This window comes from Talpa europaea (assembly GCF_964194135.1).
Source record: "Talpa europaea genome assembly, chromosome: X".
NCBI lineage: Eukaryota > Metazoa > Chordata > Mammalia > Eulipotyphla > Talpidae > Talpa > Talpa europaea.
The window spans coordinates 91010185-91034796 of record NC_140081.1 but is presented as its reverse complement, the minus strand read 5'-3'; positions in this window follow the sequence as shown (position 1 = coordinate 91034796).

Genomic DNA, 24612 nt, shown 5'->3' with positions numbered 1-24612 from the left:
CTCTAGGGCTTTCCGCAACCTCTGCAGCGTGGGTTCGATTCCCAGCCAGCCAGGGAGATGCCGACATGGTGCGGCAGACCTCTCCTGTCAGGCCCGCTGCTCCCCTTAGCAATGTATTTCTGTTGTCTGCCTGTTCTGCTCCCCACTCTGTCTCTGGTGAATCCTCCCACGTCTCTGGCCTGTACCGCAGTTCTTGTCTAATAAAAATAAATCTTTAGAAAAAAAAAAAAACATTGTGGGTTCCAGTATTCCACTTTCATAACTTTTACTAATAATTACAATGTATGTAGCGACGGATGTTCTCACTTCTTTCTATATTCATCATGGTTAGCTGCATTCTCTTGAAGCGAAAATATATTATTGAGCAAATGAATATAATAAAGATTCCAGCAGAACTTCCAGCCCAGGTGCAATGAACACTAGAATGCAGGCATGATGAACAAGTTTGCTTACTTACAGCTCCTTCCCTTTCAAGATTCATGGTCAGGGCCTCAGTACTCTTATCTTCAAGGTCGGGCAGCCAAACAGCTGGTCTATCTCTCCAAGGCCATCCCCGAATGCCTGCATCTTACCCCCCTTGTCTGGGGACTTTGCCACAAATGGTTGTGCCTGCTGAAAAATGATGCTATCCATGTAACAGATATGGGCACACAAATGTGTATAAAAGGAACCCTTGGTCTTTAAACTGGGGCTCAGACCTTACGGGGCTCCCCAGGTCTAGGACCTCATGCATAAGTAATAAAGCTTCTCCTGACCTCACCATTCCTGAAGTACCGTTTGTTCTTCCTCTGCCTGGGTAAAAGGCTAGAATTTATTTCTACAACACTTGAGTCAATAAAACCATTGGCTTCTTAAAAGGGATGTTAACATCTTCCAGTGTTACATACATTTGAATAAAGGGAAATCACCATGTTCTTATCTCTTCATGATTCAAAATCGGGACTTGAATGTGTTCTCTACTGCGATATTCATTATTAATGTGTAACAGTTTTGGAGTCAAAGTTATGAATGTGTGAATTGCTATGGTGTCACAAATTGTGGCTTTGCATATTGAATCATCTCTTACATTAAATATGAATAAAATGTAGATGGTGAGATACATTTTATGTGATAAATTGTGCAGGAAAGCAAAGAATACTGATACCACGTCATCATGAGGCTAGGAAATGCTTCTCTTAAAGTGTCACTTAGTCGGTAGCATTTTATTTCTTTTTTTTAACTAATTAATTTATTCATTTATATAAGCACTGGGTACAGTCAGAAGCGTAGGAGGGTGAGAGGATTCACCAGAGCCAGAGCGGGGAGCAGAACAGGCAGACGGACGTAGTACACTGCTGAGGGGAGCAGCGGGCGTGGCAGGAGAGGTCTGCGCACCATGTGGGCCCCTCACTGGAGGCCAGGGATCGAACCGGCACTGCAGAGGCCGCGGGCAGCTTCACAGCCCAGCGTACAACCGCTGCGCCTCTGGGGAGGCCCTAGCATTTTATTTCTATATATTTTTCTGCTACTTTAATAATAACAGTCTCAAATATTTACATTAACTGCTTTTGCATATGATGCTTAGTAATCTGTATAGAGCAGCTACTGTTTCAAAAGGATCAGTTTACAATGTACTTTCAAGTACTAGATTGAGAAAAGTTCAACTGGAAAAACCAAGGTCATGTGCTTCTTCAACACCATAGCTGTGACGGAGCATTTAAGATCATCCCTAATCCAAAGCCTTCCATCTGGCAAATTGGAGTAACTGCTATCCAGAGAGATCAAATTCCTTGGACAGAGATAACTGTGAGAGGCAGAAGTGAGATGAGAACTCAGGCTCTCCTGCCTCCTGTGTTCAGTTTGATTTTTAAAAACAGGATTGCCAAGTTGGAAACTGACAATACCACATCCCTCTAGAAGCTCTCTAAACCCAGGGCTTTTGATTTTCCTTGGACACAAAGCATGAGTTAGCTGTCACTTTATATTCTGTGTTTTCCTTTGTGAAGAGAACAGGAGGAGCACTCAGATGTTCCAAAGGGAACGACTATATAGTGAGATGTCTGACAGGCCAGATCCCCGACCCCACCCCCCCAACAGCAGGTGCAACTTGTTGGGTAAGTATAGGCAGCCATTGGCGTAGGGAGAATAGCCTCAATTTTCGTGCTCACCTGCCTTCAAACCAATGTAAAACATACCTGCACTAGTCTCAACCTCAAACTGGGTTGATTTAAAATCTAAACGGTTGTTGTGATTTTGTTTGACTCAAATTCCTATGATGGCGGCTGTAAACACCATAACGATGTGAACACACACATATTTTCTGTCCTCAAATATGCAAGGCATGGCGAACTAGAGTTCAAGGCACATTTGCAGCTGCATCTACCACTGTTACTCTTAATAAAACGCATTACTCTTTGCCATTAAGTGATAAATGAGATTAAATAACATGAAACTTGGAAGTGGTCATTCTGATTCATGTTGTTAGCCAATGTCCTCACCTACACTAAGGAAAAAATACTAAATATCAATATGGACATCTTTTGACCACATGTAAACATTATTGTAAGTTGAAAGTTCAAATCTAAAGGAAAAAATGATAGCTACATGGATATGATTTAACCAAGAGAATAAAAAGAATTTAGTAATGATTACAAATACATGGACAACATTGCGGGGGTGGGGGAAGGCAATCAACAGGATAAAGTTGATCTGGCATATGTATTTTTTGGCAGTAAGGACTCTTTGATAGTAGTATGGCTGAGCCGCCTGCTGCCCCTGTTTCTCTCCCTCGTGTTTACCCAAATGTTTATTACAGGTCAGTTTCCTGTATGAAAAGGATTGGTGAAGGTATCAATAACAAAAGATCTTTTATTTAGTAAAAATCCAGTATAAAAGATTATCTATCAGAACTCCAATTAGAAAGCTGTGCTGCCAGACTTTAAAGAAGTTTTATCCATAGAACAAAGGCTTGGTAGTGACTATTGAAGTCGGAACCTTGAGAACTCATTAATTTGGAAGTAAGGCATGGAGGAGGATGTACAGAGATGGAGGGGACACCAGGTCCCCACTTCCTGCTAAGACTCTCCATACTCTGTGATCCATTGATGGCCTCATGCAGATTTCAAGCCCTGTAAATCATTCCAGAAATCTCTGTCCACAATCTTTGGAGAGACCATCAGAATTAGCATTTGGTGTGGACTTGTGTGTCCCTGGTAGTTTACTAGGCTGTCCTAGATTCTCACATCACCCCTTGGAGGCAGATATTACTTTGATCCCCATTTTCCTTTGTGAAAACATTGATGCAGAGAGAGAGAGAGAGAGAGAGAGAGAGAGAGAGAGAGAGAGAGAGAGAGAAACTCATGTAACTTTCCTGTGCTAATTTCTAAGTAGAACTGGAATCTAAATGCAAGTGTGAATTCCTCCCAGAGCCTGCATTTTTTCTCAAGACTCTGTGCTTCTTGTCATATTATGCTTGCTTGAAAATAAATGTCTTCAAATAAAGGTAAAAAGGCAAGCATTTAGTTGAATTACCTTGGGTGAGTTTTAAAGAGGTCTTCTAGTCTTCTAGCTATAGCATTCTAAATCTCCAAATTTCCTGGTTAGCACTCTTAATATTCGACTCCATACTCAGGTACTGAGGTGTGCCTGTGGATTAATTATTTTTATGCAATGGTGAATATTTCCCCAAATTGAACTGTTTTAATGACTAAATTCAGGCATGCACGTACACACACGTGTACACACATGCAGGGAACAGATCAAGGGACCTAATGTTATTACAGGAAGCATCAATATTTATGCTTGGTAAAGTGTATAGGCAGGAGTTTTCAATTAAGTAAGCAGATAAAGTCATGAAACGAAAATGGAATCTAAACTAGCTCCAACGTTTAACAATCAATGGAGTTAATGTTAAGTTAACTGTGGGTTAGAGATAAAAATCCTCTCGGCTTTACCCTAATGGGAAAAACCATCAGTCCCCTTTCTTACCTTATTGCTGCACTTTGTGGATTATGTTATTTGTGCCAGTCAGGTCCTGGTGTGTATCTTTGGGACACAAACGTAGGTGACGTGCCCAAAGAAAGCCAAAAGGAGAGAAGCACAATTGGATGGCGCCAGTGGGTCATCCTCACCATTGCGTTCAGGCTTCTGTCTCTTATTGACTTGAATCCTTGTTTTATCTAATTCCTGACGTTTAGCTTCTGCTTGACAGCCCTCAAAATTGACAGCCCTCAAAATGACCCAGAATAGGGCCTCCCTGGTGGCGCAGCGGTTGAGCGCTGGGTTGCGAAGCTGCCCGCAGCCTCCACAGCTCCGGTTCGATTCCCGGCTGCTCCCCGGCCACTGGAGGAGGGTCCCACATGGCGCGCAGACCTCTCCTGCCGCCCGCTGCTCCCCTCAGCAGTGTACCTCGGTCCTTCTGCCTGCTCTGCTCCCCGCTCTGGCTCTGGTGAATTCTCTCACCCTCCCACGCTTCTGACTGTACCCAGTGCTTGTATAAATAAATAAATAAATCTTTAAAAAAAAAAAAATGACCCAGAATAACAACGCAGAATGTCTCCATCTCGCCCAGCCCTCTAAAAGGCAATGGATCATCCCACCAAGGTCAAAGACAAAAACTTGCCACTTTTCAATGTCCATCTCCGGATGAACAGAGCCCATGGTAGGAATCCAGTTCTCTAGTCGACGATTTGTTTTCATTACACTTTTTCAATTATCATTCTTTGTGGATCTGCTCATCTTGACATCAGGTATTAACTGCTGTTTTCCACCTCGCCCTGACGATAAGCAATGCAATTCTGAATTCCTGTAACTGCCAATGTCAACAGCCACTCAGACCATGGATTTGAGTATATGCACCTGGTTTGACTTAAGAAACCCTGGGAAAGATGTATCTAGATCCCCATTTAAAGCCCTGGTAGATTGGCAAGCCGAGCTCACCATTTTGCCTAGCTCCCATCTCAAAGAAGAGGGGAACAGTCATTGTGGGCACCTGTCTTCCACCCTGCCACTTGCATCATGGAGCGTGCGTGCTATTTTCTCTTTGATTGCAGCAGTGACCTCATGTGTTTCAGGCCTTCCAGGCATGCAGGATACTCCTGCTTAGCCTAATTTCCATAGCTTACCTCTGTAAATGGAGTCACAGATTAGCAATTACATCCCTATTCATCTCAATATATCCACATGAAATTGCTTTTTAAGAATAAACACTTCATGTTCACTTTCTCCTAAAAGCAAGAAAATTCTAGGGATGGAAGGGTGTGAGTCAGTCAGCTGCAGTAATGGGGTGCACATTTCTAATGGCTCCAAATGTAGTTACTCCTGTACGGTTTTCCCCTATTATCTGACAAGTAGAACATTCCTAGTCGGTATTTTTGGAGGTAGGGTATTTTTGGAGTCTAGGAACACATACTCAAACATGTTCCCACATAGATTAGTGGTTCATAAGTCTCCCGGATTCCCAAAATACCCCACCAAATCATGCCAAATAGGAACACTTTGCTTTCAGAGAGTGGGGGAAACCTATACTAGACTAAGGAAGAATAATAGCCTTTTCTTTGTTTTCAACTTAAAGGAAGTATTGGGAAGTATGTCTTTTCAAATAAGATTTAGTTTCTCTTGTTTTCTTGATGTTCTTGAATCTTAAGTGTATGCTGGAAAGACAGAGAAGTGAAAACCCACTAGAAATTACCTCCTTGGTGGTTTTATTATCAGTCAGTAAGAGGGTTAAAAAGGTTTAGCATCAATTACCTAACTAGACAACAAATGGAAAAATAAAATGACGTCCACATGTAATGGTGATAATTGGCATGTGCAGGCTGCTGGGGACCTTATTCACATGCCCTCTGATTATACCTTCATTGGTGCCCACTGAGGAGATAGCTCTCTTGGGCACCATGATACATAAAATAAAGTGCAATGTAGCAGCAACATTCCACACAGGTGAAATGTGACAGGTGCAACTGGACCAATTAAACATAATTCTGGAGCTAGAAAATTTGTTCATGCCAGATTGTGTGGCCAGTATTTGCCTAGTTCATCTGATTATAATTTTTTTTTACCTTGTGTTTAATCTTATCCAAGTGAATCGAAGTTAAGCTAGGGACTAAAAGATACTAACCTGATTATTTTAGTTATTCGTGGGTCTAGTTTAAATAGCTTGTCCATTAACCAGGTTTTCAGCTCCACCCCTGATCCCTGATCAGAAAATTTAAACTAATATGGCAGGGAGTGTCTTTCTTCGGCTGGACTGTCCTTCCCGCCGCTCTTCACTCGCTCACTTCTACTGATCTTTTAAGGCTCAGGGGAAGGCTTCCTGTCCAGCACCTTCCCTGCCCTGCTTCTGAGCCTAAGCCAGTGACCTCCCAAGTACACCTCTCTCATAGCCTGTATGAACCAGGGTATCAGATTGCATCCCCAAGATCGCCCCACAAATAGGCAGAGATGCCATTTCAGATGACAGCCTACTGGCTTGGAAGGTGTGTGTGACGGTTGACAGCAGCTTAGCAAGTTTGCTTTGATCTCTCAGTTGCACAGAGACGCTCTGGCAGTGAAGCCAACTGCTAGTAGGTGGAGGTGGGCCTCGCTCAGCAAGACTAAGGAAACACCCACCAACTTTTAATTATCTTTGAATATACTACTTTTTTGTTCGCTTCTGGTATGTGAAACATTATTATGTTATCTTAAACAATCTCCAAGGATTTATCTGTAAATACCATATTTAAATGACTTATTTAAAGCCTTGAGCAGGTGCCCACATGACAATTTGGTCCAGGTTTCTCTTTCACATGAACTCCACCCTCCCCCCATTTGTATCTCACACACACTCACGCACCAGTGTATTTACTTGGGCAGCCAAAGTGCTTTATTCATCACTAAATCCCTAATACCGCACATGACAGCTGACGAAAGGTAAGTGTTGGCTGTAATGAGCTGACTGAGTGCATAACAGCATGCACAGGGTGTTTTCTCTATGTGGCATCACACTAGGTTCTGTCCCACAATGTTATGGTAATTACATTCTGACTCTAGAATTGAGCTCCTAACTTCTGCCTGCACCGGCTCGGTGTCGGTGTCATTCATTTTCTAGCTTCCTTTTCCTCCAACAGCATTTGGAGGAAAGACTCAGCACCAAAAACAGACACTCCACCTCTTTATGGAAGTGTTCACTACTAGGCTGGCTGCTGGGGATGGAAGAGTGAAGAGGAGAGGCAGGTTCTATCGCCAAGGCAGAAGCACCGTTACCTGACCCACGAGGCCAGAGAAGCAGTGACATCCTTCCTGCCGCGTTCTGGACCCCAGCCACGTCCCTCCTCTCATGACAACGGTGGCGCCTGCTTTCATGTAAAGGCCAGGACTGGATCAAGAGAAACTCCACCCACGCTCAAGATTCAGAAGCACTAGGACTTTGGTTTGTGTCTCTCTGTATGGCAACTGGCCTGTGTGTGTGTGTGTGTGTGTGTGCAATGGCAAACATTTCAAGCACTGCATGAAAGGAAGTTCATATTGCAAATATTTCATTCCCGGAACCTAGAAATTTTAATTTGACAGCGAGCATAGAACGTCAGAAATTACCACCTTCAAATTCAAAATGTTCTTGCATTGGGAACGTCAGAGCATCGGCCCGCACCCCTGAGGGAGTGTGAGCAGTCAGCAAAGGACCAGAAGGTGCATTTTTCTTTCTTTTTAAACAGCTAGTCTCTCTTCTTTTTCTTTTTTTTTTTCCAGATTTATTTATTTATTTATACAAGCACTGGGTACAGTCAGAAGTGCGGGAGGGTGAGAGAATTCACCAGAGCCAGAGCGGGGAGCAGAGCAGGCAGAAGGACCGAAGTACACTGCTGAGGGGAGCGGCGGGCGGCAGGAGAGGTCTGCACGCCATGTGGGACCCTCCTCCGGTGGCCGGGGAGCAGCCGGCGATCGAACCGGCGCCGCAGAGGCCACGGGCAGCTTTGCAAGCCAGCGCTCAACTGCTGCGCCACCGGGGAGGCCCAGAAGGTGCATTTTTCAATGAAAAGACAAGTCCAGTTGTATGTGTCTGTTGTTAACATGATTTTATGCTATTATGGTAAATGCTTAACGCTGTTGCATAATTTTATTAGTTAAGAGTAGAGCTGATTATAAACTTAAATAGAACACAAGCTAAATGGATATTGAACATGTTCTTGCTTTCAAGTTCCATGATGAATAACTGAAAATTCAGTTTTTCAGGATAGCAGCAAGAGGAAAGAAAACACTACCTTTTGAAACACAGATTTCCTCTGGACCTGTGGAAAGCCATTCTGCAGTGAGCACCGGCTCTTATCTGGAAAGGTATCGCCATGCTTATCTTGGCGTCAGGCAGGCGATCCCATATTGCACCTCCCGTTTGAGTCATTTTAATCCCCACCCTGCCTTTTTAAATTCTGGTTTCAATATTAATTTTGTTTTATTGACTTGGGTCTTAAGAACCACAGACGCTACCAGCAGTGTTTTGGATTAGCCAAAGTTAAGCACCTTTCAATTCTAGTGTCAGATTTTGACAGAGAGCTCAGGACAGGGCCCCTGGGACATTTTATATTACCCAGTGAACACACACTTACTCTCGGCCGGGCCCTGCATGATGGGCTGGGATTCAACGCTCAAGAATGCATCTCCCCTGGCTCAACATGGCCTGCAGTCTAATGGGAGAGTAAGACACAGAGGGGTGAGTGTGAGATCGGGGGTGTGCTTTGAGTGCCGTCTGGAGTTGGGTTCCTTCCAACAGGAGTGAAATCCGGGGCGGCGGTCCGCAGAAGGGGCCAAAAGTCACCCAGGTGGTATCCAGACTGGCAGTCACGGGCTAAAGGGGCCATGGCTGAAGGGATCAGCACTGGCCTCGGCCAAATCTGTGCCAAGGCTCTAGTTCAGAACTTAGGAGCTGGGGCAAGTTCATGAACATCTCTAAGCATCCATTTCCAGAAAGACTAAAGAGGCTGACCCAGAAGAAAGAGCGAATTAGAGACCTGCTACAGGAAGACCAAGCATCTGCAGGGAGAGTGACTTGGAGGAAGCAAGGCAGGGGCAGGGAAGGAGAGGAGAGAGCCAGCTCTGCTGAGGAAATCAAGGCCTCCGAATGCAGGCTCTTTTATATGCATTGCCCAGCATCTGGCCATGCCGGCGCTGACAATGATTCGCCATATACAGTACTTACTTCAGGTCGGGCCAGTGGCCAGGGGCCAGGGAGGAGAGCCCCCCCACGCCGCTCAGCACACAGGGCCCATTCAGCAGCGTGCCTTTAGCCGGCGGCTGGGCTCCGCGCCCTCCAATCCCCGGGCTCCTCCGGCCCTGGGGAAATGACAGGCCCTGGGAATCAGAGAGACAGTGGCCTTCCTCATCACGCTCAGCTGCCCGACTGTCTCAGAGGTCACGGATTGTCTTAGAGGCAGCGAAGCTTCAAGTGTGTTTGCCAGGAGGTTGGAGGTAAACTCTGTCTCCCGCCCCGCGACAGGACGCAGCCAGAGACTGTGCCTCCGTGGGATGGAACCGACGTGCCCAAATGCCCAGCACCTTTGAGCAACCTGGTGACCGAGGGGCTTGTCCCTGTTCTCTGGGGTGGCTCTTGCTGGTCAGGGAGATTGTCAATCAGTCGGAGGCATGTTTCCTGCTCTGACTCCGTCTATACTCCTCAAGCACAGCAGCCACAAAAATAAGACCCGTGCCGTTTTACCTATTAGGTGCACTGAGAAATGCTGCCACGGACAAACCGGTGTAACTACCCTGAAATCAGTTTTGCCGATGTCTTTAGCATTGAACCCTCTCCCTGCACACTTGGTATCAGTTCTGCTGAAATCATCTGGGGAGATGTAATGAATGTGAGAGGGAGCAGGGGGGATGTCATGGCAAGCGCTGTTTGGGGGTCCACATTGTGCTTATCCTTGGGCCTAGACAAGTCAGGTAACCCTGCTGAGCGTGTTTCCTGATCTGTGAAGCTGAGATAAAGCTTGCTTTCTCTCTTATCTGCTAACTTACCTCTGAGGGCTGTCCTGCGGTCACCTGAGACTAAATAGGACAAGCCTTTGGTGCATAGGAGCTCACTGGCAGTTATCATTCTGCAGTTTGGAGAATCATGAAGCCACGCTTCCAAGAATTAGTTCTCCCAGTGCAACTAAGGTTTCACGGACAAAAACTGCCACCCACACAAAGGTTTATTTGAAACAGGACATGAGGTCGATTTCAGGCCTGAAGACAGAGGTAGAAGATGGAATGGTTTCCTCCAAGAAAAGTGAGGCTACCACGAGTGTGGGGTCCTTGCTTCCTAATAATGAACATCGCAGCTGCTTCCTGTAGGAAAGCTTCCCGGTCTTTAAGTCTGTAATGTTAAAAGTTAACACACTTTGTCTGTTCATTGCTTTTGTTTTTCTACCTGCATAGGAAAATAAGGTACTGGCCTGCAGGCATCTGGAGATTCTGAATATCAGGGAAATCAATGCGATTTCTGGGGCCCTTTGCTGGCCTAAAACATTTCCCCACCTGCTGGCTGTTGCTTGGAATCACAGATCAGAAAGCTCTTTCCATAGGTGCGTGTAAATATTGCCACAGAGTTGATGAATGGACAGCTGGATGCATGGATGGCTGGCTGGCTAGATATAGCACCAAGTCCTGGTGATGTTACCTTGATAAATGGTCCTCTAGTGCACAACAACCCTCTCCTTTTCTTCTGCAGAAGAGTCTGGCAGTTATCAAGCATAGCTGGGACAAGAGAAAAGTTAGAGGCTGCAAGGTCGTTCCAGCTCTGTGGGAAGGAAGGCCATTCCACAGCCTGCAGCCTCAGATCTGGCCAATGTAGGCATAGAACCCTCAGCAGCCCCTCCCCCCGGGGTCCCTGCCTGTATTTGGAGTTCAGAGGCCTGAGGACAGGCTGGTTCCTGGTTCCATGAGTGGGAGGGGAACAAGGGTGGGAACAAACGTCAGCAGATGACACTCCCTGACATCGCTTCCCCTTTCTCAGAGCCGTGTTTTGTTGGTTGCTTTCCCACAGCTGAGCTTGTCATAAAAGGAACTCTGTTCTCTCAAGGTTTCTTAATTGCAGCATCATTGGGTTAAAAAAAAAAAAACCTTAGAGAATGTAGGGACTCTTGTCTTGATTCATTTTGATATCTAGTGCCTTACTGCAGTGTCAGTTTCCAATCTTATTTTTGATACATCAAAAATTAACAATTCAAAGTCACACTGACATACACAAATTTCCAATATTTAAATAACCCTGTATGCTAATTAAGTGTAAATTACATCAGATGGATCAGGTTTCAGCGCTGCCTATCACCCAACAGTTACATAATCGTTTGAATTCTGTCAAAACCTCCCATTTCAAACAGCGTTAGCTTTTTTAGGAGGAATCTCTGTTAATATCTAGTGACTATGTAGGCCCCTCAGTGAAATTTTTTTGACAACTAATTTTCTATCGCAGCAAATACCAGTTATACTTGGGAGTTGGCTTTGATCCTTTGATCTGGTGATGATGTGGGTGTGAGTGTGGGGGAGGGAAGAGCTGAGTATAGTTCACCCGGTGATTTATATAGCTCCTTTCACAGGATTAGAGTGAGAATCCTAAAGAAAACAGCATTGTTGGAAACCATAATAATTAGGCGCTCTCACTTTAGCTGGACTAAATTCCAAAGTGATCCCAGTGGCTTGGAAGTCAGAGAGTCCATTTCATTCTGTGCTTAAGAAGCATCCCCCCTGAAGGAGTCCTGCTGATGCTGGAGATGAAGGAAGAACTTCCTGGTGGCAATTAATTAATTGCAAGCAACGCTTTCATTTAAAATGAGTCACTCCAGTTTTGGAATAAATAAAACCCTCTAAACTGTGAAAGTAAAATGAAAATAAATGTTGATGGCCATATTGCCAACTTGGTGCGTGTAAGTGTGTTTCCTTTGAAGTCTTCATGCCAGCGCTGCCAGGATCGCAGTCCGCGAGCTAAGAAGAGCATCCAGCTCAGTCCTGGAACCCACCCCATGTCCTCACACCAGGGTGCCCCTGCACACCTTCCCACACCAGGAGAGCCGAGTTAGAGCTGGGCGGGGCCAGTCCACCCCACGGCCAACATCAGCCTCCCTCTTGCTGTCTTTTTCTGAACCCGAAGACAAGGCAGCATGTGATTCTCCTTCACGTAAATTCTGTCAGGGTTTCTGAGTCCAGGGAATATGTGAGGAGCAGAGGGCAGCCCAGGAAAGCTGACAGAGCATTATATCCTGTGAATCTTCACCGTGTGCTCTGCAGGCTCATTTGCACATTCCTATTATCAGCGTTAGCCGGATGCTCCTAGAAAGCAAAGCTTGTCTGGTCTATTTCCAGACCTGCGCGGGCTGCTCACAAGGGCCTTTTCCTTCTCTCGCTCCTGTCCCCACTCCAGCCCTGCACTCTCCTTCACGCTCGCAGGCAGAGCCCGGGCGGTCATCCCCACCCGCGCCCCTCTGCGTGGCCGGCAACGGCGAACACCCCGCTCTCATTTTTCTGGCCCCGATCGTGGTCTATTTCTTGGCCTGTCACCCGGGCTCGCGCTGCACGGGGCCACTTGGATTCCACTCCTACTTGGCACCACGAGCCCGCCCACACAGCCTCGCCGGCACCTACGGGGTTCTTATAAAAAGCCCAGCAGCTGGGGGCTGGTCAGCTGAGGCAAACACTGTGCGCCTTGCCTGCCTTTCCTCCCTCCCACTCGCCCGAGGCTTTGGAGTCGGTGCCGATGCCTTCAGAAGTCGCTCTTTCTTCCCGGTTTAGACTCGACGGCTGCTTTCTCACCCTTCTCTTTGGCCCCTGGGACCTGCCCAGCTGGGGAGACCGCAGACCTCACTCGTCAGGGGCTCCTTCTGCCGTTGCATCGAGAAGAGGATGCCCCCGGGCACCCCCTCTGAGCCTCTAGCAGAGCACAGGGTGTCCACAGCCTCTGAAATGATCCGATGGTGCCGCGGCTGCCCCTTGTGGGCAGCGTGGCAGGTGCCAGGCTCTGAGAATCCGCGTGGGAACGCCACCTCCCTGCGGCCCTCGAACCTGCAGAGATCAGGACTTACATTGGAAGGCTCGCCTGGGAAGGCTGCCTCGGTTCATATCACGGACTCCTGTCATGCACAAAACCCCGCTCTTGCACAGGCGCCGTGAGCTAGAGCTCGTCTGGAATGTGGACTCGATAAACAAGTGACTGAGGCCAGGCCGTGATGCCGGGCCAGGGAGGGCGGTGTTTTTAGAGGTCAATAAGATTTCGGGTTCTGTCTGGGGGTACCGTCTTTCCGCTCGGGCAGACGGCTCTCCTGCTAGGCACTCTTGCAGTTTCTGTAACGCTGCTCACTTATTCATAATGAAGGAGCAGTAAGCAGTGCAGTTGTCTTTTCCTCATTATTTTCCATGACACCTTGTTCTATGCAGATGGTAGTAAGCATCGTGGGCCTAGAGCCAAGTTGTTGATTTGAAGTGGGGTGGAAACTCCTGTGTAACCGTGTGCTGGCTTCTAAGCTGTCCTTCTCGGGCACCAGTAATAGAAACAGGTTCTCTGAACGGAGCTCTGCCGGGTCCGGGTAGGAGAACTTCAGCTGTGTGGTAACAACGGCAACAAGAAATCCCCACTCTCTCTACCCGCACCACCCCCGTGGACACGAGCCGGGGGCTGCCGTCAAGCGGGGGGATATGAGCCGGGGGCTGCCGTCAAGCTGGCCAGGGTCCCGCAGGATCGGGCAGGACGGCTCTCTGGGCAGTGCGCGCAGTGGAGTTCACGGGCAGCACAAGTCGCTGAATCATCCACATCGTGAAAGGCCCTGTGTGTGAGGGCCACGGCGCTCGCCCTCTTGGAGTCAGAGTGAGAAGCTGGGAGGCTGCGCTGAGCTTGGCGCTGGGTCCTGGGGCATGTCTGGGTCGACCACCTGGCCCCCTGGGGATAGCCCGCCGCTGTCCGTGAAGCATTTAGATCGTATGTAAAAAAAAAAAAAAAATCCTAAATCAAAGTGGCTTGTACTGGCCGAGTTGATTTCTCGCTCATGCCTCACACCGTTGGGCTGTGGCTGGGCCTCACCCCGGCTGCTGGAACAGGGCCGAGCAGGAGCATGGCTCACGGCAGAATGAAAAGAAGGCTGGAGGCGAAGACAAGTGGCTCCAGGATTCTGTTCTGCTGGGGACACAGATCCGCTCGCTCATTTTCTATTGGGCCAACTAAATGGCACGGCTAAGTCTGAAGGGGCAGGGAAGGCAGCCCTCCCGCTGGGACAAGCCATGACTGTTGGAACAAAAAGATATTTTTCCACAGTCCTGAGGAGATTTCTTCCAAAAGGACCCCGGTTGATTTTGCATTTGAATCATGGCCTCCGTGGTTCTCTTGAGCTGCTTTGGAAGCCCTCGGGCCTCTGGCATGAGCAAACTGCCTTAGATTCTGAGCCATAGTCATAAGCACATTTTACTCACTGCTATCTTCGTCATGTCGATTGTCCTGCTGGCCCCTCTCTTTTATATTCACATTTCATTCGATCTTCTCCCCATCAGCCATCATCTCCCATAGAGTTACTTTTTTTTTTTTTTAGATTTATTTATTATTTATTTATACAAGCACTGGGTACAGTCAGAAGCACGGGAGGGTGAGAGGATTCACCAGAGACAGAGCGGGGAACAGAACAGGCAGACTGATGAAATACACTGCTGAGGGGAGCAGCGGGCAGCAGGAGAGGTCTGCGTGCCATGTGGGACCCTCGCCGGTGGCAGGGGATTGAACCTGCGCTGCAGAGGCTGCGGGCAGCTTCACTACCCAGCGCTCAACCACTGCGCCACGGGGGAGGCCCTCCCTTAGAGTTACTTTTGCCATAACCATCTTCTCTGACTCGTTGCTGTGCACCCACCACTAAGCCAGCCCCTTCCATGCCACCTGAGACCATCCAACCTCTATGTCAACCTAGGGCTCGAGACAACCTTGGCCACTTTTCTTGGCGCTGGAATGTTGACTTCCTGCTTTGGGGTACGAGGATGGGATCCATTCTAATGTGCAGCCTGATACCAGCTTCCAGAACCTGATTTTTGCTCCTTTTTATCCTCGCCCTTAGTACTGTGGACTTCTAAATTTCCATCTTCATGGAAACTAAGCACAGTCTTATGACATATGGAGCCAAAATTCAGGTGGGGCTGAGGTCGTGGGCTTGTTGGGTCTGGCTTCCTTAGGGTTAGAGACCGCTCAGCTTTCCCAGGCCAGGGAGAAGCCTGGTGTGCTAGGAAAACCACACCCCAACTCACGGAGCACCTCAAGGCGGGGGATAGTGCTCATTGCCACGTGTCTCCCCTGGGGCGGAAGGGGCTGACCGCAGCCTGCCAGGTCCTTTGCTGGCCTGGTGATAGAAAAGTCAAGCCAGGGAAAAATTCCAATGATGTTTTATATAAGAAAATGGTTATCTTACAGCACAGTGGGTGTAATGTACTCACTGATCTGTTTTTCTTACCTACCTGTCAAAACTCCAGTTTGAGGATTCATATCAAACTTATTTTAGTTCACAAAGAAAGGCTGTTGCCATGGGTGTTGGGAGGAAGGCATCCTTGGGTGCTGACGACAAGCCTTTCATATAGAAAACCAAATATCCGCGAGGGAGAGGAGGGGCCCACCCAAGAAAGACTGCAGAGAACAATTAATTGGTCTCTAGCCCACACATAATGCTGTCAGATGCGCCACACAGGCGTGCACACACACATGACGCGCACGCACGACTGCTAATTGGAAGGCAGCCTGTTTGGGATGGAACTCCCAGGGCTGGAGATGGCCGCGGAGCACAATTTTCTTCCCTGTGACCTAAGGATAATGGTGGCACCTCGATCGTGATGAATCATGAGGACGCAATGTGATGCACACGACGGCGCTCCCCAGAGGCCAGGGGCACAGGCAGGCCTCAAAGCTGGCCATTGTGAGGGGTAGCCCGGCCGGTTTTCGAATGGCTCATCGCTGTGCTCTGTACTGAGGTCTTGGTCTGGAGGTTTCTCAGTCAAGTGGGCAATTTGCCCGGCTTATCCCAAAGTGGGACTGTGATCCCTCCCACCCTTGCAAGCCTTCCTTAAGTCCCTGGCTGCCCTGCCGACGCTGACTGGAGTGCGCTGCCCTAGGCTACCTGGGCTGAGGAAATGGCAGCAAGTGAAACTCTGTAGCTCAACCCCTAATAGCTCCGCTGCCTGAGTGCCTGAGCGCATTCCCACACACCCAGCAGTATCATTTCTGTTTCTCACACTCACGGTCACATTCAAGCCACGCACCAACGATGAGGCAGGCACTGTCACTGGGATGATTTTCCAGATAGGAAAATGAAGCGCTTGTGCTGCCTGGGAATCTCTAACTGGCGGGGCTAGGACTCTCTAACTGAAGCCCCTCTGGCGCCAACGGTGGGCTCTGCCATACTCGGGCCTATTGTAATATCAGCAGTAATTGCCAACCCAGCCCCTACCCCTTTTATTTCTGACTTTTTATATTTCCCTCTGGGTCCTATGTCTATTATGACTTCAAAGAAAGACTATGAAAATTTCTTTGAGAGCAAAATGATTGTAAGTAACTTTTCCTCATACACTTAAAGATTCATTAAAGCACTATTATCAAAACTCCTTGTTCAGGATTAAACTGTTCAATTCATAGTACCTGACAAATTACTTTTATACACTTAGTTCCCTCTTCCTCAGCTTCTCTTTAAATTAAATCTTTAGTTTAAGAGCTGAGACCACTGACAAAGACGAGAATGCAAAAGCAATGAGACCGCACCCAGCGTGAAGATTTCTGAACGTCTCAACATTTTAATTCCTATCATGCGGGTATAAGCCTGTACTTAAAATATCTATAATTTCACTTTGAATCATACATCTAATGATTATTTCTTATGCCTCGCTGAATGTGTTTCTCCTTCCTCTCTCCACCACAGCCTTGGTTTCACCGACATTGAAGTGACACTCATCGTGAGACCAGGTTTGAATTCATTTTAGTAATTTGGATGTACGCGTGAATGCTGAGGGAGTATTAGCGATGCCCCATGTATTGGACTCAGCAATTTTAGAAGAAAGCTTGGCAGAGCTCGGGTAGGATGGGGCTTTAGGTTGGAGAGTGCAGAATGTCGTGACTAACCTTGCCACATACTAGCTGTATGATCCCAAACACGTCGTTTAATCTTAGTGAGCCTTCATTTTCCCATCTGTAAAATGGGGTTGGTATAGCTTCTTCCCAAGAGACATGTTAGGACACACATCAAGGGCATAGCTCGAAGGAAACTCTCACTGTTATTGAAAATAAGAAAAAGTATTGATTCCTAACAACACTGTCATGTTTTATATCAATAGAAATGACAAAAACTGCACCACTTCTAATGTATAATGTAGAAAGCACTTTCAGCACTTTCTAAATATATATATACATATTCTTCTTTATCTGAACTATGTGTGTATGTATGCACACACAAACTATTTGTGCACATATTCTCGTGGCTACTACACTCTCCATATAGTATACATCTAAACTCTCTATTATGTATATACTCTGTACATGTGTATGTATATATATGCATACACAACATACTCTTTATATATGTATACGTGTGTGTACATATGTACCTATAATCTCTCTCTCTCCACACACTGCACACACGTACACACACACCCTCACCCTTGCACACTAGGTTAATCATGCGCTCACCGTGAAAGTATATATACAGCACTGCCATAATGATTTCAATGAGAGTCTCATCATGTTATGCATTTCCTCAAGATGCCTTAAAATTAACTTAGAATTCCTATTTTCTTCAGTGCTGTTTGTGTGTTCCAATGTTTATGTTAGAATCTTTTATATTTAAGTAATGACTGTCAGACACCATGCTTGACACTCTCACGTGAATGATCTTCTGTAAGCCTAGAGGTACCCCAAGGATACAGGTTGTGTTCTTCCCATTTTTGGATGTGGCTTCATTGAGACATAGTAGACATACGATAAACACCTCATTTTCAAGTGCACACTTTAAGTTTTAATCTATGTATTTGCCTGTGACACCATGCGTGTCATCAAGAATGAACATACTCGTCACTCATGTAACTTTCCCCAGAGTCTCTTGGAATCCTTCCTTCTCATCCCTTCTGGCCTTATTCTGTCCCAAGCATCCTTTTTTGTTGTTGTTGTTGTTGTTGTTGCTGTTTTTTCTAATGAGATAATTTATTTTTTCAAAACCAAAAAGAAAACAGCATTTCAGTATTTTTAAACAATCCAATGATTTTTAAATTATATAACTATTATTTATAGTTTTTTAAAAATTGGTGGTCAAGCATCCTTTAATCTGCTTTCTGTCACTGTACATTCGTTTATATGTTCGCTAGAGTTTTGTAGAAATGAAATCATGTAACAGTCAAGCTTTTGTGTCTGACATTTCATCTTAGCGTCATGTTGCCAAGGTTCCATGTTGAGGCATGTCTCAGTATTTCATTCCTGTTTATTGCTGATCAATATTCCATTGCATGGATGTTGAGGGACATCTGAATTTTTTCCACTTTTTGACTATCACAGATAATGTTGCTCTGAACGTTAGTGTCCATGCTTTTGTGTGGAGGTATGTTTTCATTTTTCCAGGCATGGAATTGCCACGTTATATGGTAACTCTAACTCTAACTGCTAGACAGTTTTCCAAAGTGGTTGCAAAATTTTGCATTGACCATCAGATTGTTTAAATATATGAATAAACTGAGAGGCTGTTACGGCTTTTTGTCAAGTTCAAATTTCTCAGAGAAATGTGAAATATCCAGGACATTTTCCTTACCTCATTTTAAAGGATCAAGTAAGGTGATGGTAAGTGCCTTGGGAAGGGGTTGTTTCTCTGACTTATGCAGATACCAGCACAGACAAGCCTGTATCGAATGTCTCCGAAAGCTAAGGTTATAGCCCAGCTCACCACCCACTGATTGTGTCAGTCTAAGAAAGATTATTAACCTCTTTGTGCTTCAATTTCTCACATTTAAAATGGATATAATAATGACAGTATGGAGGTTCCATGAAAAACTTAAAAATGGAAATTTCATATGCTCTAGTTGTAATACTTCTGGGTATTTAACTGAAGGATACAAAACACTAATTTAAAAAGCTTTCTGCCCCACCATGCTCATTCCAGGATTATTCACAAGAGCCAAGGTATGGAGACAACCTAGGTTCCCAAGGACAGATGAGTGGATTAAGAAAGTATGGTATATATGGACAATGGAATACTATGTAGCTACAAAAAAGATGAAATCCTGCTATTTGTGACAACATGGATGGAGTCGGCGGGGATTATGATTAGTGGAATAAGTCAGAAGACAAACACCAAATGATTTCACTCACATATGATATATAGAAAAAACAAACAGATAAAGGAAATTTAAAAAAATGAACTTCAGGGTTATAAGACCAGAAGGTTGACCAGAATAGAGGAGGACTGGGTAAAAGGAGGGGGTCAATGGTAAGGTGAAGGACAGAATTGGACTTTCAGTGGGAAATTCATGTAGTGCATACACATGTTTATTTATAGTGATGCACACTTGAAACTTAAAGTTATAAATCAGTGTTATCTCAATAAAAAATTATAAAAAAGACAGTTGCCTCATAGGATTATTTGGTGATTAAATAAATGAGTAGCTATAAAATACTTCACCCAATCCCTGGAACAGAAAAAGAATTTGCTACAAGCAGTTAGCATCCTGATCCTGGATAAGTTAAGGATATGATGATGCTGTTGTCACTACAATTTGCAACCAGAGCAGCACCAGGCTCACAGCAGAGACACAGTCCATGCTCTTTAGAAATCAAACCAACAGGCAGTTGTGAGAGAAGTGAATTGACATCCGGTTCCAGGAGGGATACAGGAATCATGTCTCAAAATAACGCGGTGCTCTGTGGATGGAAATGAATAAGGGGCTTTCCTGTCCCGAGACTGTCAGTCATTGTGGAGGCTCTTAACCTTTGGAAAGTTGCAGCCCTTGTCTCTAGGGGTGTTCACAGGCATAAAGCACTTTGTGGCTCCTTCCCCGTATGGCGTCTCTTTCAGAGGGAGGCACGAGAACTAACATTTAGTACACACTTCCCCATCGCAGAACTTCCGCTGGGCACTTCCCATCCAGGGGCTCATTTAACCCTCATAATGAACCCTGAGAGAGAGGGTTTATCACTGACACTCAGCGAGGAGAAAACTGCAGTGAACAGAACTGAAGTGGCTTTCTCAAGGTCACAAGGTAGTGGGATGCTTGCCGTTTCCCAAGGCGTTCCTCCTCTGCTGCTTTCTCTACTTATTTCTCAAGTATACATTGAAGGCCCCATCAAGGTGCAATTGCTTCAAAACTCCTTCCATGAGTTGACAGTCTACATGCAAGCATTGCAGCATAATTGGGAAGTCAGGGGCCGGGCGAGTCTAGCCTGCTGTAGTAGAACCCCTGAGCCGTCTGCTTGGGATTCTGCTGGTGGAGTTTCTCTGCTTTCCTTGCTCTTGATAAACTGCAGGATGTCATTTTAAAGGATGCCAAGCCCAACATGGTCCTTGCACCTGGCTCGCGACATGAATTATTGACTGGCTGTGAGAAATGTGTAAATGAGTCCATGCGCCGTGACACACCTACATTGTCTGCAAATCACTGCGCGCTCAAGTTCCTCCACGTGACTACCAGGCAGTTTCGTCATGTGCTTGCTGTACACGGCGGAGGGTGAGGAGTGTGTTTTCCAGTCAGACCCCCAGTCCAGTTCGCTGGACGCTGAGTTCATAACAACCCCGGAAGCAGAAGAGGCGGCGCTCGACCACTTTCCAGAGTCCACTTTGTCTCCGTTGGGGAGCCCCCTGCATGGGCACAAGCCTAAGAGGAGGTTCCCATTGCATCAAGGGCTGAGCCCCCAAATAACCAAGAGTCTCTCCCGGGGCAGTTGTTTCTCAGGGCTCAGCAGCAGGCCCGGGGGGCGGTGTGTGAGCTGGAAGAGGAGGGTGAGGTTGGGCCCGCGTGCAAAAGCCTCGTTCTAGCCCTTGCTCCGTGAGCCAGGCGTGTCTTTCCCTGGGCTGAGATGCCAAATCACCCCTTTCTGGGGCTTCCAACCTATGTGAATGGGGGGGAAAGAGATAGACGAGGCCGCATATGCTTTCATTCGCTCATTATATTAAGTACAAGATAAAACGCATTCCGAGTTCCGACTCACTGTGCTTGTCATTGCTTCCCAGTGTGCCACGGGGATCCCATTCTCAGGACCAGCCACCCTCCCTCCTCTTCACACACAGAAAGTACAAGGGGTAATTATCCCCCAGGAACACCTTCATTGTTCCAATTCACCTGGCCACTTTTTGCGATCGCGGCCAGGCGGAGGCGAGGATTTCAAGGGCTCACGCGCCACGTCACGGGCTGCAGAGAAGCGACAGACGAGGTCGGGCACGTTCTAGAAAGGTCGGGGTTTGAAACGACACAGGCTGGCACCGCGGCACTTTCCTACCAGCATGACCGAGAAGAAAAGGGACATTGTAGGTGTTTTTAACTCTGCCAGCACGCACCTCCCGTTAATAGCAGAGCACGCGATCGCTGCTCTCTGCTCCTTGCAGCCGCCTGCGGAAGCTTCCTGCGCGGGAGGCTGGTTAACCGCCTTCTGGGGCCGCCAGCCTGGCTCGGGAGCCCTCCCGCACCCAGGGCGCGCACCGCGCCGGGGGAGGAGTCCCTGGCCTTCCCTGGCCCTCGCGGTCCGAGCTCACCTGCGTGTCAGCGCCCCCTCAGCTCAGCCACCTCCAGGCGCTCTTGGAGGCAGACATCGCCCCCATGCCCCCCACGCCCCCCACGCCTCCCCGTTTTTTTCATTTCTTTCCAATTTATTTTTGAGGTGATACTTGGATCCCCCATCAGGTATCTCCACCGTTCTGCAGCCACCACCAAGTCACCCAGAGTGTCCCCATTTTTAGATGTTGGACTTGAGTCGCCATGACCCGCAGTGACCTCTCTAAAGTCAGAATTTGGCTTGTCGGTGACTTAGAGCCCATTTGTCGGCATTATTTTTTAACCTGCTGACAGTCACTGGAAAGCTACTGAGTGCAGGGTACTCAGCTAAACACCAGGGTCACCGTGGCAAAGACAATGGACAGGGTTTCTGTTCCCGGGGGGCTGAATAGAACCCAGCCCCGTGTGCTGGCGAAGCCCGCGTCCTCATCACTGCACGGCGGGATTCTGCTTCCTCCCGAAGGTGTCAGACGCCGACGAGGGCAGGGATGGATGCCAAAGTACTAGTCTTCCGGGGAGTAATGCCCTGTCTGTGATACACACACGCCGGCGCGCGCACACACACACACACACACACACACACACACACACCCGGCAACAGACTTAACACACTTCGCCCTTATGAACTTGCTCATTTAGACACGACTGCAGTAACCGTATAACGAAACATCGGGTCATTTGAGTCAAAATCGGCTCATTTTCTAAATGAAATGTAAAGCAAAAATACGAGCAAATCTAAAGAGACAGAAAGGAGACCAGTGACCACTTGGGGCTGGGGGTGGGGACAAGGGGTGACAGCAAGTGGGCATAGATTTTGGTCTCGTTTTTTTTTTTTTTTTTTGGAGGGTGGACATGTTCTAAAGTGGGATCGTGGCGATGTGCGCGCAGCCCCGGAAGTGAGCTGACGGCCGTTGCGTCGCATGCTTGACAGGAGGGAATTTTGTGGCCTGTAAGTGGGACCTCAAATAAAGCTGTGATGCCACAGGCACGAGGTCAATGAAGAAAGGGGCACGTTAGTCCTGATGGAAGGTGTGGAGTGTTCGGGTATTTCCAGCCAGGGGAGGAGCCCGCGGGGTCAGCACAGGCCTCTGGGGGAAGCCTGAACAGGACTGAGTGACAGGACATGTGGCTCTCAGCCGGGGGCCTTTCCGATCTGACAGTGTGAGGAGGCAGATATTTTCCCCCGTTTTTCTCCCAGGGTCAATGGGAGGAGGCATCTGGGGTAGGGGAGGAATGTGCACAGGGGGCTTCTGTGTGCAGGAAGTGTTGCTCGGCACCACGGTGGGCATCTCCGGGCTGGAGAGCCCTGAAGAGCGCGTGGGATCAGTCTCCCCAAAAGGGTGCTGCCATCAGCTTTTCTCAATAAACCCAGAGTAAGCCTCCTCCAGTAAGGGTCACCCTGGTGTGGGCAACATGGGCCCAGTCAAGACCCCATGGGCCTCAGGAAGTCTATTACCTTTACCTGAAGACGCCGGAGGCTGAGAGAAGCTTTGTCCTGTCTCACTGTGCCCTTGTCTTAATTGAAGAAGCCGCCAGAGCTCCCCTTTTTAAGACCTAGAAGAATGTAGTTTGGAGGACGATCATCCAGGTGTAGGTTAAGGAGTCAGCATGTCCTCTTTCTCTGAGATAATCTTTTTACTCTCAGAGTGAAAGGGTGAGGGCATCCTGTCCTCGCAGTGTCTCGTCTCCCACTCTTTCTCCTTGACGCCTCAGGCCTTTAAGTACAGACTCTATCCCTGGTTTGCTCCATTTTACTTCCGAATTGACAACCATGTAAATTCCCCCTATGTATCTTATGGAATGGACCCGTCCTTGGCGAACCTTCCTTTGCTGGTTCTTCTCCAGCCTGAGAAGAACCCAGAGGGGCGGGGGTTGCCCCTGATTTGGCAGTCAGTAGTGCTTGGTGGCCTTTCTTAAACCCAGAGTCTGTCCTGCCGTGGCTCGCAGGTGTCATGTGCGGTCTCCCAGGTTGTGTCCTGCAGGTGTGCTCAGGTCTTCTGGGGCAGCCGCATGTCCCGACTATAATGAAAGCAGTTGCTTGTGCAAGAATTTGAGTTTGGTGCCCTGAGGGTTTTGAGCTAATAACGACCCTCCCATGAGTCTTAGCCTGTTCTACTAATTTAAAAACTAAATTTTATTTTTTACAACACTTTTACAGAAAATTTACCAGAAAAATGGCAAAGCTAGTCCAGACAATTTCCATATACTCCACACCCAATTTCCCTTATTATTAACAGCTTATATTTTTTATGCTACATTTTCTGCAATTAACGGACCGATAAGGAGACATTTTCACTGTTAACTAAAGTCCTTTCTTTATTCTGTACTCGGCACTTCCCCCTTAGATTCTTGTTTTCAAATAGTCTAGATCCCATCCACGACAACAGGTTACATCTCCTGATCCTACCTGCTTCGGCACCTTCTGGTCCTGCCAGTTTCTCAGGCGTCCCTTTTGGGTCACCTTGAAAGCGTCCATGAGTACAGGGGAGACATTTTGCGCAAGGAAGGAAGCATCAGCAAATATCAAGGCAGAGGCCTGCTTTCTGGTTCAACCTGTTTCCAAGAGACAGGAAGCATAACAAAGAGCTGTGCACATGGGTGTGACCTTACAATGCGCAGTGTTCCCCTAGGGTCCACATGGCCAGACCGGTACTGTCAAAATCGGCTCATTCAGGTTAGTATTCTCTCCTTTGAGTAGGAGTAGGAGGGGGTTGAAGAGAGCAAACAGAGTCCTGTCTGTGCTGGGCAATGCGTGCCATGGTGGGGATCACGTTTATGTGTAGTGATGGGCGCCATCGGAGGGGTGGTCAGTTCAGGAAAGACTGCCAAGGAGGACACCTAGCACAGCCTTTAAGGGTGAGTAGGCATTAGGAAGTAAGGGGGAAGAGAAAGGGCTTTCAAGATAGAGCAAGAATCACGAGCATTATCTTAGAG